The sequence below is a fragment of the Artemia franciscana genome, chromosome 11 (genome assembly GCF_032884065.1).
Source record: "Artemia franciscana chromosome 11, ASM3288406v1, whole genome shotgun sequence".
NCBI classification, from domain to species: domain Eukaryota; kingdom Metazoa; phylum Arthropoda; class Branchiopoda; order Anostraca; family Artemiidae; genus Artemia; species Artemia franciscana.
Window position 1 is genome coordinate 16,150,886 of NC_088873.1, and position 18,149 is coordinate 16,169,034.

An 18,149-nucleotide genomic window follows, 5' to 3' on the forward strand; every position below is an offset into this window, starting at 1 on the left:
GAATATCTGGGGGCGGGCTGGAGGGATGGGAAATCGTGAAAGTTGAGGTATCTTTATCTTATATACGTATCTTTTATAGAAAGATTTCATGTCTCACTTGCTCCATTTTTAATTCGAATTGGATATGGGGACATAAGGGGGTGGAGGGGAGAAACGGAAATCTTGGAAACCGGAAATCTTAGAAAACGCTTAGAGTGGAAAGGTCGGAATGAAACTTGATGGGAAGAATAAGCGCAAGTTGTAGATACGTGATTGACAACTATACCGGATATGCTCTCTTTGGGGGAGTTGGGGGGATTTCCAGTGCTTTGGCGAGTTCGCTGCTTCTGGACGTGCAAGGACGATGAAAATTAGTAGGCGTATCAGGAACCTGCAGAAATTGACTTGATAACAGTCGTTTCCCTGATTTGATCATCTGGGGGAGGGGCTGGAGGGAGAGGAAAAATTGAAAAAATGAGATATTTTAAACTTATGAATGGGTGATTGGATCTTAATGAAATTAAATTTTTAGAAGGACCCCGTATATCAAAGCTCTTATTTTAATTTTGACTGTATACGGTGATGTTGAGGCGAGATGGAGGGGAAAACGGGAAATCTTGGAAAACGCTTAGAGTGGAGAGATCGGGATGACACTAGGTGGGAAGAATAAGCACAAGTCCTAAATACGTGATTGATATAATCGGACTGAATCCGATCTCTTTGGGGGAGTTGGGGGGTTAATTCGGGAAAATTACAAAAATTGAGGCATTTTTAACTTACGAACGGGCTCCCGGATCCTAATGATATTTGATATTAAGAAGGAACTCATGTCTCAGAGCTCTTATCCCAAATCCCGACCAGATCTGGTGACCTTGGGGGAGTTGTAGGGGGAAACCGGAAATCTTGGAAAACGCTTAGAGTGGAGAGATCGGGATGAAACTAGGTGGAAAGAATAAGCACATGTTTTAGATACGTAATTGACGTAACCAGACTGGATTCGTTCTCTTTGGAGGAGTTAGGGGGGTCCAGTGCTTTGTCGAGTTTGGTGCTTCTGGACGTGCTTGGACGATGAAAATTGGTAGACGTGTCAGGGACCTGCACAAATTGACTTGATAACAGTCGTTTTCTTCGATTCGACCTGATTGAGGGGCTGAAGGGAGAAGAAAAATTAGAAAAAATGAGGTATTTGTTGCTTACGAATGGGAGTTCGGATCTTAATGAATTTTGATATTTAGAAGGACTTCGTTTCTTGGAGCTCTTATTTTAAATCCCAACCGGCATTAAGCCTCTGATTTTCCTTTTAAAACAATCTTTGGATTCTTAGAATTTTGCCAGAGCGCATGCCAAATGAGCTCTTGGCACTTGTGACAAGATCAGAAGAACCAAGAACTCTTAGCTGTTGTTTAAGTTTCAGTTTCTACGCGTCACAGTTTCCTATCTACTAAGCTGCAGCGACTGCGTCAACAGTGATACATAAACAGGAACCTGCTTGGGTGAAGAGTTGTATTTTTCGAATTAAAGTGACGTACTTAAGGCGTTCTTATCCACGTTTTCCTCCATCTATTACAATGTACTAGCTTTTAGGTCAAAAGAGTTTACATATTGACTACCTCTACATGAATACCTATCCTTTTTATCCCTTTTCGCTTCTCCTCTTTTTTCATTTCTGAGAAGCCGTGTCGCCATGTGGCACTTTTCAGATATTTTGTCCCTTATTCTTCTCATAGTAATCAAATAGGAAAACTGGAGCGATAGGTCATTTAAACTTGTTTCCCGGCTACTATTTTCTCGGGGATGTGTTGATCTTTCAATTGTGTTGCCAATTATCTTCCTTTTTACCTGTGTACACAGTTAAGGCTCCTTTTAAGAGTATTTAACGAGGACTTCAAGTCCACATCGCAAAAGGGAATTATTCACCTTTACCTTTTCCTTCTTTTTATCCCTGAATGTTTGCTTTCTCTTTCCTTTTTATAACTATTTGCAAACCCTATAAATTTCTCGCTTACTTAGGCTTACTTAGATCTAAAAGCAAAGCGTGAGCAGCAATTCATTATACTGAGTTAAGCGGTCTCATCACAATGGCCTAATTTTTGGTTTGTTTTTTGTCGGGAAATTATGAACGTGTTTAGACGTCTCTAATTGCTTTCTGTACATCCTTAAATCTTATCAGTAGCACTTTTCAAAACTGGAAAGGGTATTATTATTTTTGCACCGATTACTTCATATCCTTTGGTAGCACAGTTGATTAATCTCTGCTTCCAATTTGGGTCTGGAGTTTGATCCCAGCTGTTGCAACGCTATGCTAGAGAATCACTACCTATCTGTATAAAAAAATTAAAACAAACATGTACTTGAATGAAGACATACTCTTATATGATTGCATCGCATCAAGAAAAAACAGCCAGAAGTCAATAGTAGTGTACAATATGGTTTTGAACGAGCTTCTTTGAAAATTCTATGTTCGATTTTTTGTATTGTTATTATTTTTCGTTATTTTTCATTCTTAAATTTGCTTTATTTTCCGTTATTTTTTTTGTTATTTTGTCACTTTAAATTTTGTTTTATTTTTCGTCGTTTTTCATTTATTTATTTTTTGGGGGGAGGAGCATTGGGGCCTTTCGGGGTGAGGAATGGATGACTGTGGATTTGTTGCTTTTTGATTCATTAAAATTCGGTTCGTCATGTAAAATGGGTCCAATTTACTTTACCCAAGCGCGTGTCAAGACCAGTTTCAGTCAATCCCAAATAAAAAATGTATTCAAAGACTTGTCTTGGAATTAGTGAATATTAAGTATTATAATAACTGATCATTCCTCTTATTCGATAAAGTTTAAATATATGTTAATCAAGTCTTGACAGGAATATGTAGGTAATTCACCGGGTCTGGTTGCTAGGTAAACCCGTCATGCAAATTTTGTCCTTATATTGTTATGCTAATGAGACTCCCCTGGGAGTATTGCATGCCTATGGCCTTATATGGATATTAAATAAAAAAAACTAGTTTTTTAAAATGAAAGTAAGGAGCAACATTAAAACTTAAAACGAACAGAAATTACTGTGTATATGAAAGGGGCTTTTCCTCATCAACGCCCCGCTTTTGACGCTAAAGTTTTACTCTTTCTCTTAACTCTACTTTTTAAAACAGTAAGAAACTTGTTCTTTTTTTGTTTAATTTCTGGACGTTTTTGAATTAATGCTTGTTTTGATCTTGGCTCTCCACACATAAATAATTAAAACGAAATTTGCATATTAATTAATTGCAATTAATGGGAAGATTTTGAGAAAAAAGGAACGAGGGAGGAGGCCTAGTTGCCCTCCAATTTTTCGACTACTTAAGAAGGCAACTAGAACTTTTAATTTTTTACCAACATTTTCCTTGGTAAAAAATATACGTAACTTACGAATTAACTTATGCAACGAATTTCTATATTCGTATGTTTTTATTGCGTATATGAGGGAGTTCTACCCTTGTCAATACCTTGCTCTTTACACTACAGCTTAAATTTTGTCCCAATTCCTTAAGAGTGGCCTCTGAATCCCAAAGGCCGTAGAATAAACAGTTGAAATTACTAAAAATACTTTACCGTAAAGATTGAGGTATAACGAGGAGGTAAACCCCTCATATGTGTAATAATTTTTGTTCGTTTTAAGTTCTAATGGTGCTCCTTACTTTCAGTAGAAAAAACTTTTCATATTTATTTTTTCATTGTTTTTTTTTTTCAAATAATGCTAGAAAATCCTGCACCCCCTTCATTGAAATTTTCTTCCCCCATGAAAAGTTTCTCATGGAAATATCTTCCCAGGTACCCCCCCCCCCCTCAACTCTCCCCCCTAAACCAAAAAAATCCCCCTGAAAACGTCTGTACACTTCCCAGTAACCATTATTATATGTAACCACAGGTCAAAGTTTGTAACTTGCAGCCCCTCCCATGGGGACTGCGGGGGAGTAACTCGTCCCTAAAGACATAGTTATTAGGTTTTCGACTATGGTGGATAAAATTAATATCTCAGAATTTTGATTTGGTGACTTTTGGGAAAAAATGAGTGTGGGAGGGGGCCGAGGTGCCCTCTAATTTTTTTGGTCACTTAGGAAGGGCACTAGAACTTTTAATTTCCGTTAGAATGAGCCCTCTCGCTACATTCTAGGACCACTCAATCGATACGAAAAAGGAAAAACAAATAAACACGCATCTGTGATCTGTCTTCTGGCAAAAAACGCGAAATTCCACATTTTCAAACAGTTGGTGGTAACAAACAGGAGCGACCTGGCTCAATAGTAAACGAAACTCTAAAAAACTGAACTTTGATGCTAAAAGATACATCAAAAGAATCGGATTTTTATGCTGATTTTAAATATATAGGTTTCACCAAATTTAGTCTTTGTCATCAAAACTTACGAGCCTGAGAAAATTTGCCTCACTTTAGAAAATAGGGGGAAACACCCCCTAAAGGTAATAGAATCTTAACGAAAATCACACCATCGCATTCAGTATATCAGAGAACCTTATTGCAAAAATTTCAAGCTCCTATCTACAAAAATGTGGAATTTCGTATTTTTTGCCAGAAGACAGATCACGGGTTCGTGTTCATTTGTTTTTTGTTTTCTTTTTTTTCCAGGGGTCATCGTATCAACCAACCGGTCCTATAATGTCGCTAGAGGGCTCATTCTAACGGAAATGAAAAGTTCTAGTGCCCTTTTTAAGTGACCAAAATAATTGGAGGGCCCCTAGGCCCCCTCCCACGCTCATTTTTTCCCCAAAGTCAACGGATCAAAATTTTGAGATAGCCATTTTTTCCGCATAGGCGAAATCATAATAACTATGTCTTTTGGGATGACTTACTCCCCCACAGTCCCTGAGGGAGGGGCTGCAAGTTACAAACTTTGACCAGTGTTTACATACAGTAATGGTTATTGGAAAGCGTACAGACGTTTTCAGTGGGATTTTTTTGGTTTGGGGGGGGGGTTGAGGGGAGGGGGCTATGTAGGAGGATCTTTCCTTGGAGGAATATGTCATGGGAGAAGAGAAATCAAATGAAAAGGGCACGGGATTTTCTAGCATTACTATAAAAAAAACGATGAAAAAATAAACACGAAAAAGTTTTTTCAATTGAAAGTAAGGAGTAGCATTAAAACTTAAAACGAAAAAAAATTATTACACATATGAGGGGTTTAAAACGAATAGAGATTATTACGCATATGAGGGGCTCTAAAAATACTTTAGCATAAAGAGCGAGGTATTTAGGTATTTAATACCTCGCTCTTTATGCTAAAGTATTTTTTGTAATTTAAACTATTTATTCTACGGCCTTTCTGATTCAGGGGTTATTCTTAAAGAATCGGGACAAAACTTAAGATTTAGTGTAAAGAGCAAGGTATTAACGAGGGGACAAACCCCCTCATATACACAATAAAAATATAAGAATATAAAAGTTTGTTACGTAAGTTAATTCTTAAGTTACGTATATTTTTTACTAATAAAAACATTCGTTAAAAATTAAAAGTTTTAGTTGCCTTTTTAAGTAACCGAAAAATTGGAGGGCAACAGGGCTCCTTCACCACTCCTGATTTCTTAAAGTCGTCTGATCAAATCTAAGAGAAAGCCATTTAGCCAAAAAAAAAAGAATTAATATGCTAATTTCATTTTAATAATTTATGTGCGGATAGCCAAAATCAAACATGTTTTAATTCAAAAACGTTCAGAAATTAAATTTAAAAAAAAACTAGTTTTTTAAACTGAAAGTAAGGAGCGACATTAAAACTTAAACGAACAGAAATTACTCCGTATATGAAATGGGTTGTCCCCTCCGCAATCCCTTGCTCTTTACGGTAAAGTTTGACTCTTTCCCACAGTTCTACTTTTAAAACAATTAAAAACTTAAAGCGTTAACTTAAACTTTTTCTTAAATGAGGCAAATTTTCTCAGGCTCGTAACTTTTGATGGGTATAACTGATATTGATGAAACTTATATATTTAAATTCAGCATTTAAATGCGAGTCTATTGATGTAACTATTGATATCAAAATTTCATTTTTTAGAGTTTCGGTTACTATTGAGCAGGGTCGCTCCTTACTACATTTCGTTACCACGAACTGTTTGATAAAGCCTGGAGTATTGTGTAGTACACTACTGTCAATATTATGCAAATAATACCCTGTTGCTTTTTTCTTCAGTCTTACTGTTAATGCTTTTTTATAATAAATACCGAACTTGTCAAATCCAGGAACGGAATAAGATGGCAATAATTTGATATTCTTATTCAGCACGATTCTCAAATGCGACATTTCAGCAACTGAAACGTCAATAATTGTCCATGTCCTATGCACCATCAATAGTTATGGAGGATCTCGGTGAGCCCAAGCCATAACTCATCGGGACCTGTTGATTCTTCATTTCCATTAACTCCTACAATGGCCATACTATTGCTCATCGAGCTCATTTCAAAAATGTTGCTTATATGCTGTTACTAAACCAGATCAAACATGCCACGGTTTCAACGAGTTCTGGAATAGTGTCTAAGTGAGGTACGCAAATTGAGCTAAACAGAATGGCTGTAATAGTGTGATTGGATGGGCTGGTTTAGACTAATGATCAGTTGCAGCTTGCTTCTTGGCATATATCTCCCGGTAACATATTCGCCTTTTAATAGTCCTAGCAATTATCATTTGTTTCGCATGGAATACTGGGAAGACATAATGTAATTTGATGGTCATATCCCGGTTCATGCTGTGTTATAAACTGCTTTTTTGTCTTTTCTTCTGATGAAAAAAACACGATATTCTTGCATTTAAAGGCACAGCTTTAAATGCATTTTCTCGTGAACAACTGAAGAGGAGCCTTCACAAAAGGCAAAAAAGAAACATGAATAATGTTGCTGTCGTTTACACTCAGATACAGTTTTAGGGGAGAGACGGAGGGTGCAGATAATAGATATATAATTCCATCTCTAATTCCTGGAATAAAGTCTTTGAGATTTTATCCTTTACTAATATAAAGTAAAGGCGCAGTTAATAATTAGAAATAATTAATAAGTTAAAAATTAATTAATGAAATAAATTAAAAACAAAATAATCGAATAATAAAATCAAAATAATTAAATTTAAATAGTTGATAATAGTTAACTAATTTAAATATTAAATTAAAAAATAATTAAATGTTAAATTATTGATTAATCAGTACATTAAAATATTTTTTAATAAATGAAAGTATTCTTAAAATTCGACCTGAAAATTTGTGATAGACAGGAGGGTGGGCTAATTAAAATTTTGCCCTGAGTGCAAGAGAGGCCGGAATTGCCACTGTTTAGACAGACTTCACAGGCTGAAAAGGGTGCTATTCGGCCGAGAGTTATAAGCTGAGAGTTATAAAACCTGTCAAGGATTTAAGTAGTGTGACGGTCATCTCCTGAGTCATATTGTAAAATAACATCCGTTTTTGCCCTTTTCTCTTTATTGTATGACGTCCTTATTAATTTTAATTTTCTATGTCATTTAATTGTTTGATATTGTTGTATGCCGCTTTTCTTCTTAATTTTTCCCTTATTGACATCTAAGTAAAAGTTAGAGCAACAATTCATTATAGCTTGTTTCTCTGGCGAGTGTTTTCCCGGGACCTGTTGATCTTTCAATAGACCCTCCCGCTCATGTCCTCGTAGTTTGTATTTCTCCGTCTACTCCCGTATCTGTTTTAGTCTCTTATTTGTACCTGAACAAATCATATCGCTGAATTGTGTTGTTTAACTATTGAACTTTTCTTATGACAAGGTAATCGCTTTTATCCTTGGTATGCGTTTTATAGTAAATCATCTAGAATACTAGACACGTTTTGTTGTTATTATATGAAGTCTTTTTTATATTAATTGGCATATGGGCTGATGCCTGTGGCGCAGCCATGTTAATCCCTTTCTGCACTTTTGAAAACGTAACAAATTATAGATAGCTCTTACAACTTAATCAGTTTTTGGATGTGAATTGTGATTTAGTAGGACGACCGAAAAATGTTTTTTTTTTTTTTAATTGCAGTCATATTTATTAAACGGTTTTCTCCTGTCCCTCGTATACAAGATTCGGAAACCTAAAAAGGTGTACTTGTTGCTTTTTCCATTGTTGTAAAATATTTGGACGTTTTTAATGGTGACCAAAAAGTTGCTCGAAGGTGTATTTGGATCCACACAACGATGAAATCTCTCGTCTATTTACTGAATAGATTAGCTATTTTCATCGACTTCTGTACTAAATATACTCAAGATTCAAGCATCCTAAATATTTTGAATGTGTACTTCATAGACCGTTCGATTTCAGCTGCTGTAAGATTCGACGACAAGCTATTGAACTGCCCCTGTAAAGAGAACCAGCAACCGAAACGTCGATTCGACACCCAGAATGGCAACAACGGCTCTGGAAGATCTTTAATCATTTTTAATCTTCTTAGAACAGCTTGGAAATAATTTAGTTCATCAGATTGTGCTGCCCCTATGTGAATTGCCCCTGTAAAGAGACCCAGCACCCGAAACGTCCCTGAGTAGCAACAATGGCCCTGAAAGATCTTTAGCCTTTTTTTAATCTTCTTAGAACAGCTTGGAAATAATTTAGTTCATCAGATTGTGCTGCCCCTATGTGAATTGCCCCTGTAAAGAGACCCAGCACCCGAAACGTCCCTGAGTAGCAACAATGGCCCTGAAAGATCTTTAGCCTTTTTTTAATCTTCTTAGAACAGCTTGGAAATAATTTAGTTCATCAGATTGTGCTGCCCCTATGTGAATTGCCCCTGTAAAGAGACCCAGCACCCGAAACGTCCCTGAGTAGCAACAATGGCCCTGAAAGATCTTTAGCCTTTTTTTAATCTTCTTAGAACAGCTTGGAAATCATTTAGTTCATCAGATTGTGCTGCTCCTATGTGAACTGCCCCTGTAAAGAGACCCAGCAACCGAAATGTCGATTCGACACCCTGAGTAGCAACAATAACCTTGAAAGATCTTTAGCCTTTTTTAATCTTCTTAGAACAGCTTGGAAATCATTTAGTTCATCAGATTGTGCACCTGATGCTTAGACACATTGCATGTTCTAGGGAAAGCATGAAGAAAGAAGTAATCAAAAGTCCAATTTAAATCGTTGCAGATTCAAGCTTTGATTTAGTTTTAAACCAGATTAATTTAAAAAACCAAGTTTTTTCTTAGGGAAGTAAAGAGCGAAGTTCAAACTTAAACGAAAAAAATTATTACTTCACAGCCTATCTAATATATACCAATAAAACCAGGGCAAATAAATCAACTGGTGATTTTTCCTTATGTTTGTGGGATTACAGAAAATTATCGCTTTACTGAAAGCACAAAAGTCGAGTATAAAAAACAAGAATATTGATTTAGGAGTAAAAAATAAATACGTAGCCTCACAACAACGTACTAACCTATAACACTTTTTTATTCTTACAGGAGCTTTGGTATCAGTAACTTTCAGTATACAATAGGGATAGGCATGAAAATAATAAGTTTAAAATCATTAAACACCATAAAGGTTAATGGATTGATTTATCAGGTAGCATGTTGGTGTCACCTGATATTACTCGAAATGAAGAACATATCAACTGATATATGCACTCTGTAAATCCAGTTATTTCTTTCTATAAAACGGATTATTTCAAGTTGTAATACAAATTTTAAACCGTGTCCATAGTCTTTACTAAGATTCCTTCACTTCGAACATGTCTACAAAATAATCATGAAATGTCCATTTCAGATCCAAAACGACCAGTCAGCCATTGAACTGAGCTCATTGTGCATAAGTGATGCCAAATTAAATGAAAAAAATAAATAAAGCAAAAATATAAAAAGGCTTTACTTTTTTACTATTAAAAGTGTCCTTAAATGGCTCACTTTTACCGTACCAAAACTCCTATATTGTTTTGTGTTTTTAGTAAAGCACTAGTTTTCTGTAATCGTACGAACATAGGTAAATATCATCAGTTGATTTATTTGCACTAGTTTTATTGCTATATGTTAGATAGGCTGTGAAGGAATGATTTTTGTTTGTTTTAAGTTTCAGCTTCCCTCTTTACTTCCCTCGGAAAAACTTTGTTCTTTTAAATTAATGTTTTCGCGTTTTTGGTTAGAAATTAACTCAGAAACTACCCTACCATGATATTTTTTATTTTACGGAATAATTTCTGTTCGTTTTAAGTTTTAATGTTGCTCCTTAGTTTCAATTCAAAACATATTTTTTATGTATAATTTTTAACCAGTTGGGAAAATAGTGTCGTTTCTTTTTATTTTATTTTTTATTTTGTAGTAGAAACAGGCCATTAATTTTTCGTTTTAAAAAATGCTTGTGGAAAATTTTGTTAGCTCAACAGAAATGAGGCTTTAGACTTAGGGAGTTATTTGACCTGTCCCTAAATAGAAAAGCCATTCATTACTTACAAATGGATCAAAATTTCAAAAAAGATAATTTCTTGCGTTGGTACGATAAATGGTATTATAAACTAAGTTTATTTTCATTTAAAAAATTTTGAGAAGAATTACCTGAATTCTCCTACAGAACTGTTTTCATTTGTCTTTCTTCCTCTTCGGATGCACAATCTTACGTATGGAGATACTATTACCGTAGAATTGTCAAGTAAATAATTTGAATAAGTAAGTAGCCTGTAACAATAAGTCATCCTTATTTTAATATACAACTTTGAGTGGCTTCAGAACCACATGCCTACACTTCTCCAACCATTAAGTGGCCAGGGGCTGGGGTCAGGAGCGTAATTTCCTATGGGAGAGAGGGGGCAACTGCATCTTCCAGACCACATTTTCCCCTCAGGCCCCAGTCCCCCCAGATGAAATTTAGTTTCTCCAAAAATGATGTCAAAACTAAGATAAGCCTGCCTAATTCAAGCATACAGTGAAACAGGTCAGTTTCCTTTAGTATATCTTTTCCTTTTTCATTCCTACATGGCTCGTTTTTTCAGTTTTCTCTGTCATTTTCACTTGAATTGGGAAAATTGGCTACAGCTTTTACCCCCCCCCCCCACAAAGGATTTTGACAACATTACGCCGTACGTTGGGGTATGGATTTAGTGATCTACTAAGAATGTCATTGCAAACCATGAACTGGATGACCTCTATTCTCTTTTGAATCAAAATGCTTGACAAAATAACTTCTCGGGACATGCTTTAAAAAATGAGTGCATCACATTTATAAAAACAGTGAATTTATCCGAAAATGATTATATAGAAGGGGACAAAACCATGATGAAAAACAAAACAAAAAAAAACAATTAGGAATCTAATCCAAGACACTCTAAAAAACGAACAACTGTGTATGTATGTATGTATATATTTATAAATTTTTCTTGAAAACGGCTCCATATTTTATTTTACTTTTTTAAACCGGTACCCTGGGATTTTCTGGCCTGAAAAAAAACGATCTGGATAGGTTATGAGTTTGATAAAATTGGTTTAGAGCATTAATTTTGGAAACAAAATTCATATGAGTGATGACATATTTATATACTTTTAAAGAACAATAAATACGTTATTCCACCCCCCACCCCACCCCAGTAGTGGATGATCGTTTTCTTCCTAAGACCACACGGTTTTTCTCTCAACAATAAAGCATCTATACCCCCTCCCCGCGGAAACTCCCCCGGAAATTCCTCCCGCTGAATAGTCACACCAGATAATCCCTCCCCCCCTTATAGAAAATTCCTTTACTTACAAAATTGAGGAGCCACAGAAAAAGTATGACAAAGAATAATATGATGAAGAAAAGAAGGAATTGTTAACGCTCTACTAGTACAGTATCCCGAAACATAGGCGGAATATGCGGTGTGAAATACCTTATAGCATTCAGTTTTACATTTTATTTTATATTTTAGTGTTTCTAGCGGTTTAATTATCATAACAGGGTGAGATTAAATAAAAAAAACAAGTTTTTTTTAGATGAAAGTAAGGAGCAATATTAAAACTTAGAACGGACAGAAATTACTCCGCATATGAAAGGGGCTTTTCCTCCTCAACGCCCCGCTCTTTCCGCTAAAGTTTGACTCTTTCTCTTAACTCTACTTTTTAAAACAGTCAGAAACTTTATCGTAAAGAGCGGGGCGTTGAGGAGGAAAAGCCACTTTCATATACGGAGTAATTTCTGTCGTTGTAAGTTTTAATGTTGCTCCTTATTTCATTTAAAAAACTTGTTTTTTTTTATTTAATTTCTGGAGGTTTTTGAATTAATGCATGTTTTGATCTTGGCTCTCCGCACATAAATAATTAAAACGAAATTTGCATATTAATTAATTGCAATTAAGAGGAAGATTTTGAGAAAAAAGGAGTGAGGGAGGAGACCTTGTTGCCCTCCAATTTTTCGATTACTTAAGAATGCAACTAGACCTTTTAATTGTTTAGAAACAATTTCATTGGTAGAAAATATACGTCACTTACGGATTAACTTATGTAACGACCTTCTATATTCGTATGTTTTTCTTGCGTATATGAGGGGGTTCACCCCTCGTCGATACCTCGCTCTTTACACTACAGCTTAAATTTTGTCCCAATTCCTTAAGAAGACCTCTGAATCCCAAAGGCCGTGGAATAAACAGTTGAAATTACTAAAAATACTATGGCGTAAATATTGAAGTATTACGAGGAGATAAACCCCTCATATGCGTAATAATTTCTGATCGTTTTAAGTTTTGATGCTGCTCCTTACTTTCAGTAGAAAAAATTGTCATATTTATTTTTACATCGTTTTTTCAAATAATGCTATAAAATCCTGCGCCCCCTTCATTGAAATTTTCTTCCCCCATGGAAATATCCTATCATGTAAAACCCCCCTCAACTCTACCCCCTAAAAAAAATCCCCCTGAAAATGTCTGTACACTTCCCAGTAACCATTACTATATGTAAACACAGGTCAAAGTTTGTAACTTGCAGCCTTTCCCACGGGGACTGCGGGGGAGTAAGTCGTCCCTAAAGACATAGTTATTAGGTTTTTCGACTATGGTGAATAAAATGGCTATCTCAGAATTTTGATCCGGTGACTTTGGGGAAAAAATGATTGTGGGAGGAGGTCTTGGTGCCTTCCAATTTGTTTGGTCACTTAAAAAGGGCACTATAACTTTTAATTTCCGTTAAAATGAGCCCTCTTGCGACATTCTAGGACCACTCAGTCGATACGTCACCCCTGGGGAAAAAAACAAACAAATAAACACGCATTCGTGATTTGTCTTCAGGCAAAAATGCGAAATTCCACATTTTTGTATAAAGGAGCTTGAAACTTCTACAATAAGGTTCTCTGATACGCTGAATCTGATGGTGCGATTTTCGTTAAGATATTATGACTTTTAGGGGGTGTGTTCCCCTTTTTTTGAAATGAGGTAAATTTTCTCAGGCTCGTAACTTTTGATGAGTATAACTAATCTTGATGAAACTTATATATTTGAAATCAGCATTAAAATGCGATTCTATTCATGTAACTATTGGTATCAAAATTCCATTTTTTAGAGTTTCGGTTACTATTGAGCCGGTTCGCTCCTTACTACAGTTCGTTACCACAAACTGTTTGATAAAGTTTAATATTGGGGCTGTTGAGGTGATATCAATCCTGAAGGCAATTTGACATATTGAAGTTTTGAACAGAACTGACATCCCAAAGTTGATTCGATATAGTAGGGGGTTAGGGGAGGGCTGGGTAGCGGAAAAGAACTTGAGAGGGAGGCTGATTGCCCTCCAGTAGCTGATGGCCTTTAAAAAGAACCTCGAAATGTTGATTAGATATCCTAAGGGGTTACAAAAGGACCATATATCAAAAGGGCTTTTAGGATAGGGACAGTTAGCTCTTCCATCGCTTTTGACTTTTATTAAATAAAAAAAACAAGTTTTTTGAAATGAAAGTAAGGAGCGACATTAAAACTTAAAACGAACAGAAATTACTCCGTATATGAAAGGGGCTTTTCCTCCTCGACACCCCGCTCCTTACGCTAAAGTTTTTTATTGTTTTAAAAAGTAGAGTTGCGAGAAAGAATCAAACTTTAGCGCAAGGAGCGGGGTGTCGAGGAGGAAAAGCCCCTTTCATATACGGAGTAATTTCTGTTCGTTTTAAGTTTTAATGTCGCTCCTTACTTTCATTTCAAAAAACTTGTTTTTTTTATTTAATTTCTGAAAGTTTTTGAATTAATGCATGTCTGATTTTGGCTCTCCGTACATAAATTATTAAAATGAAATTTGCATATTAATTCTTTTTTTGGCTAAATGGCTTTCTCTTAGTTTTGATCAGACGATTTTGAGAAATAAGGGGTGGGGAAGGAGGCTTAGTTGCCCTCCAATTTTTCGGTTACTTAAAAAGGCAACTAGATCTTTTAATTTATTAACGAACGTTTTTATTAGTAAACATTTTACGTAACTTAAGAATTAACTTACGTAACAAACTTTTACATTCTTATATTTTTGATTATATATATATGAGAGGATTGGTCCCCTCGTTAATACCTTGCTCTTCACACTAAATCTTGTTTTGTCCCAATTCTTTAAGAATGACCCCTGAATCAGAAAGGCCGTAGAATAAATAGTTGAAATTACTTAATTTTTTTTTAGCATAAACAGCGAAGTATTTATCTCCTCCTAAATACCTCGCTCTTTATGCTAAAAGTATTTTTAGAACCCCTCATATGCGTAATAATCTCTGTTTATTTTAAGTTTTAATGCTTCTCCTTACTTTCAATTGAAAAAACTTTTTCATGTTTATATTTTCATTGTTTTTTTTATAGTAATGCTAGAAAGTCCTGCGCCCTTTTCATTGAATTTCTCTTCCCCCAAGAAATATTCCTCCAAGGAAAGATCCTCCCATATAGCCCCCTCCCCTGAACCCCACACCCAAACCAAAAAATCCTCTTGATAACGTCGGTACACTTCCCAGTAACTATTACTGTATGTAAACATTGGTCAAAGTTTGTAACTTGCAGCCCTCCCCCAGGGACTGTGGGGGGTAAGTCATCCCCAAAGACATAGTTATTATGGTTTTCGACTATGCGGAACAAAATGGCTATCTCAAAATTTTGATCCGTTGACTTTAGGAAAAAACGAGCGTGGGAAGGGGCCTAGGTGCCCTCTAATTTTTTGGTCACTTAAAAAGGGAACTAGAACTTTTTATTTTCGTCAGAATGAGCCCTCTTGCAACACTCTAGGACCACTTGGTCGATACGATGACCCCTGGGAAAAAAAAAACAACAAAAAAAAACAACAAATAAACACGCACCCGTGATTTGTCTTCTGGCAAAAAATACGAAATTCCACATTTTTGTAGATTGGACCTTGAAATTTTTTCTAAAGGGTTCTCTGATACTCTGAATGCGATGGTGCGATTTTTTCCCCTATTTTCCAAAATAAGGCAAATTTCTCAGGCTCGTAACTTTTGATGACAAAGACTAAATTTGATGAAATGTATATATCTAAAATCAGCATAAAAATCCGATTCTTTTGATATTTCTTTTAGCATCGAAATTACGTCTTTTAGAGTTTCGTTTACTATTGAGCCGGGTCGCTCCTTACTACAGTTCGTTACCACGAACTGTTTGATTCCCATATTCGGTTAAGTTTCACTCTAATTGTTATGGGAATATTCCAACCCGCTTGGAAGTGCTTCATGGTGGTGTTCTTTCCCCGTATCTTTTCAGTATTTGTATCGCAGTGTGTTATACAAAATTATGCCCTTTCTTTTTTGTAATTTGGCAAATGTCTTTGTATTGCATATGCGGATGATATACTTCTAGATCTAGCCGTTCTAGATTTAGCCTCTCGAATTCCGTATCATCTATTTCAAAACATTTCAAAACTGTTGGTCTGTCATTGAATATTGATAAGTGTGAGTAACTAGTCTTTAATGCAAAGTCTATGCCCATTTGAAATCCGCGTTCTAACTTCTCCATCCATTATGTCTCTGATTTGTGGCGGTCAAGCATTCATATTTATTGGAATCTACTAGCTTTCCGGATCAATATTGTACGGCATATTAAAGAAAACTAAAAGCGGGTTATGGTAAAATAGTAGCTAATCGTGGTTATTATTATCGAAAAGCGCTTGCATTGCTATACACTAGTTTTTGCGACCATTCAATACTTTTCCTATCTGGTATTTCACCTATCCTGAAAAAAAGACAAGATCTGGCTGAATTGTGTATATTATATTTCCGCTATTGTAAGTTTGTTTCATCTACCCCGGTCTTATAGGAAAAAGAAAATAATTCGGTATTTCGGGGCTTCTGACATTATTACTCATTTGCGGAAGTTAGGCTCAAAATTGGAAAAGGATTATATTTTTTCTCTGGGCCCCTTCCACCTCTTAGTTCGTTTATTTTCCCATTAGTTTTCACCTGTTTTCGCTTTATAGTTGTGTTACCTCTTAGCAGTTCTTTCGTTAGTTGAGTTATGGTTGTGGTATATATGTTTTATCGCTCGTATAGTTGCGTTATTTTCAAATTATACTCCATAATAGAGAGGCTCCGAACACCCAGCATTGTATATTAAGCTCTGAATTTGACGTTTTTTTCTAACGTGACCAGATTCGTCCTGCGCCCTGCGCCCTTTTCATTGAATTTTTCTTCCTCCATGACATATTTCTCCAAGGAAAGATCCTCCCACATAGCCCCCTCCCCTCAACCCTACCCCTAAAACCAAAAAAATCCCCCTGAAAACGTCTGTACACTTCCCTATAACCATTATTATATGTAAACACTGGTCGAAGTTTGTAACTTGCAGCCCCTCCCCCAGGAACTGTGGGGGAGTAAGTCATCCACAAAGACATAGTTATTATGGTTTTCGACTATGCTGAACAAAATGGCTATCTCAAAATTTTGATCCGTTGACTTTGGGGAAAAAATGAGCGTGGGAGGGGGCCTAGATGCCCTCCAATTTTTTCGGTCACTTAAAAAGGGCACTAGAACTTTTCATTTCCGTTAGAATGAGCCCTCTTGCGACATTCTAGGACCACTTGGTCGATACGATGACCCCTGGGGAAAAGAAAAAAAAAAACAAAAAAAAAAACAAACAAATAAACACGCACCCGTGATTTGTCTTCTGGCAAAAAATACAAAATTCCACATTTTTATAGATAGGAGCTTGAAACTTCTACAGTAGGGTTCTCTGATACGCTGAATCTGATGGTGTCATTTTCGTTAAGATCCTACGACTTTTAGGGGGTGTTTCCCCCTATTTTCCTAAATAAGGTAAATTTTCTCAGGCTCGTAACTTTTGATGGGTAAGACTAAACTTGATGAAACTTATATATTTAAAATCAGCATTAAAATGCGATTCTTTTGATGTAGCTGTTGATATCAAAACTCAATTTTTTAGAGTTTTGGTTACTATTGAGCCGGATCGCTCCTTACTACAGTTCGTTACCACGAACTGTTTGAAAATAGGCCATAGAACGCTTAATTTTCTATTGGATATGTATTCCCCGAAGTTTATGCAGCCACGAGGGGGAGGAGTTGAGGACGGGGCATCCTCTCCTATACGGAACAAGTTCAGCTTGTTTTAGGGTTTTATGGTGCTCTTTACTTTCATAATAAAGGCATAGACCGAAAATATGTCTGGAAATCAAGATTGATTAGATATCAATATCTACCTCCCCCGTCCTTAGAATTAATTATATATTTATATGAAGGTTCAATGAGAGTTAGGGTGCTTTGGCCCTAAAATGCACTCTTTGAGACACTCCCCCCCGCCAGCAAAATGATCCACGGCCTTAACAGTTTATGCACTTATTGTATATATTTTTCTATGAAACATGAAGCAAACTTGTTTAGTCCAGTGAAGCTTAAAATAAATAACGGGAACATTTTTCTGCCATAACCTAAAAAGGCATGTCCTTATCCTTATTCAGGCTTAGTCCAAGTTAAGGGAGATGAGATTAATCCCCCCACGCTCCTTTCTATACTTATCTCAAGGTTCTCGGAGGCCTAGGCAATTTATTCATTGAAATGCGTTGTTTTTAGACATATGGCACCCCCCCCCCCGCCTAAAGAATGACCCACTGCCGTTCCTTCACAATAGCTGATGTACAATTATACACTTTTCTTTTTTTGTCTTCATTTCCCTTTGGTTGCTTAATTTTATGTTTGGCGAGAATTTTCCGGGTGGATTTTCTGGTGTGAATAAGCCAGACCCCTCCATTTAGAATACCTTCCCCCCTCCGAAGGT

The 18,149-nt window shown here is 36.1% G+C and overlaps 1 protein-coding gene across 6 annotated transcripts in view; it reads left to right on the top strand.

Moving 5' to 3' along the window:
• Positions 1-18,149, top strand: part of LOC136032881 (DNA-binding protein RFX2-like) — a 121,486-nt gene that overhangs the window by 27,311 nt on the left and 76,026 nt on the right. The window contains exon 1 of one of the 6 annotated variants that reach the window (XM_065713313.1): positions 7,682-7,741. The exons of the other annotated variants lie outside the window; for them this stretch is intronic. The gene's annotated coding sequence lies outside the window, so the exon portion shown is untranslated. Of the gene's footprint in view, positions 1-7,681; positions 7,742-18,149 lie in introns of those variants that run through there. 6 annotated transcript variants of the gene reach the window in all.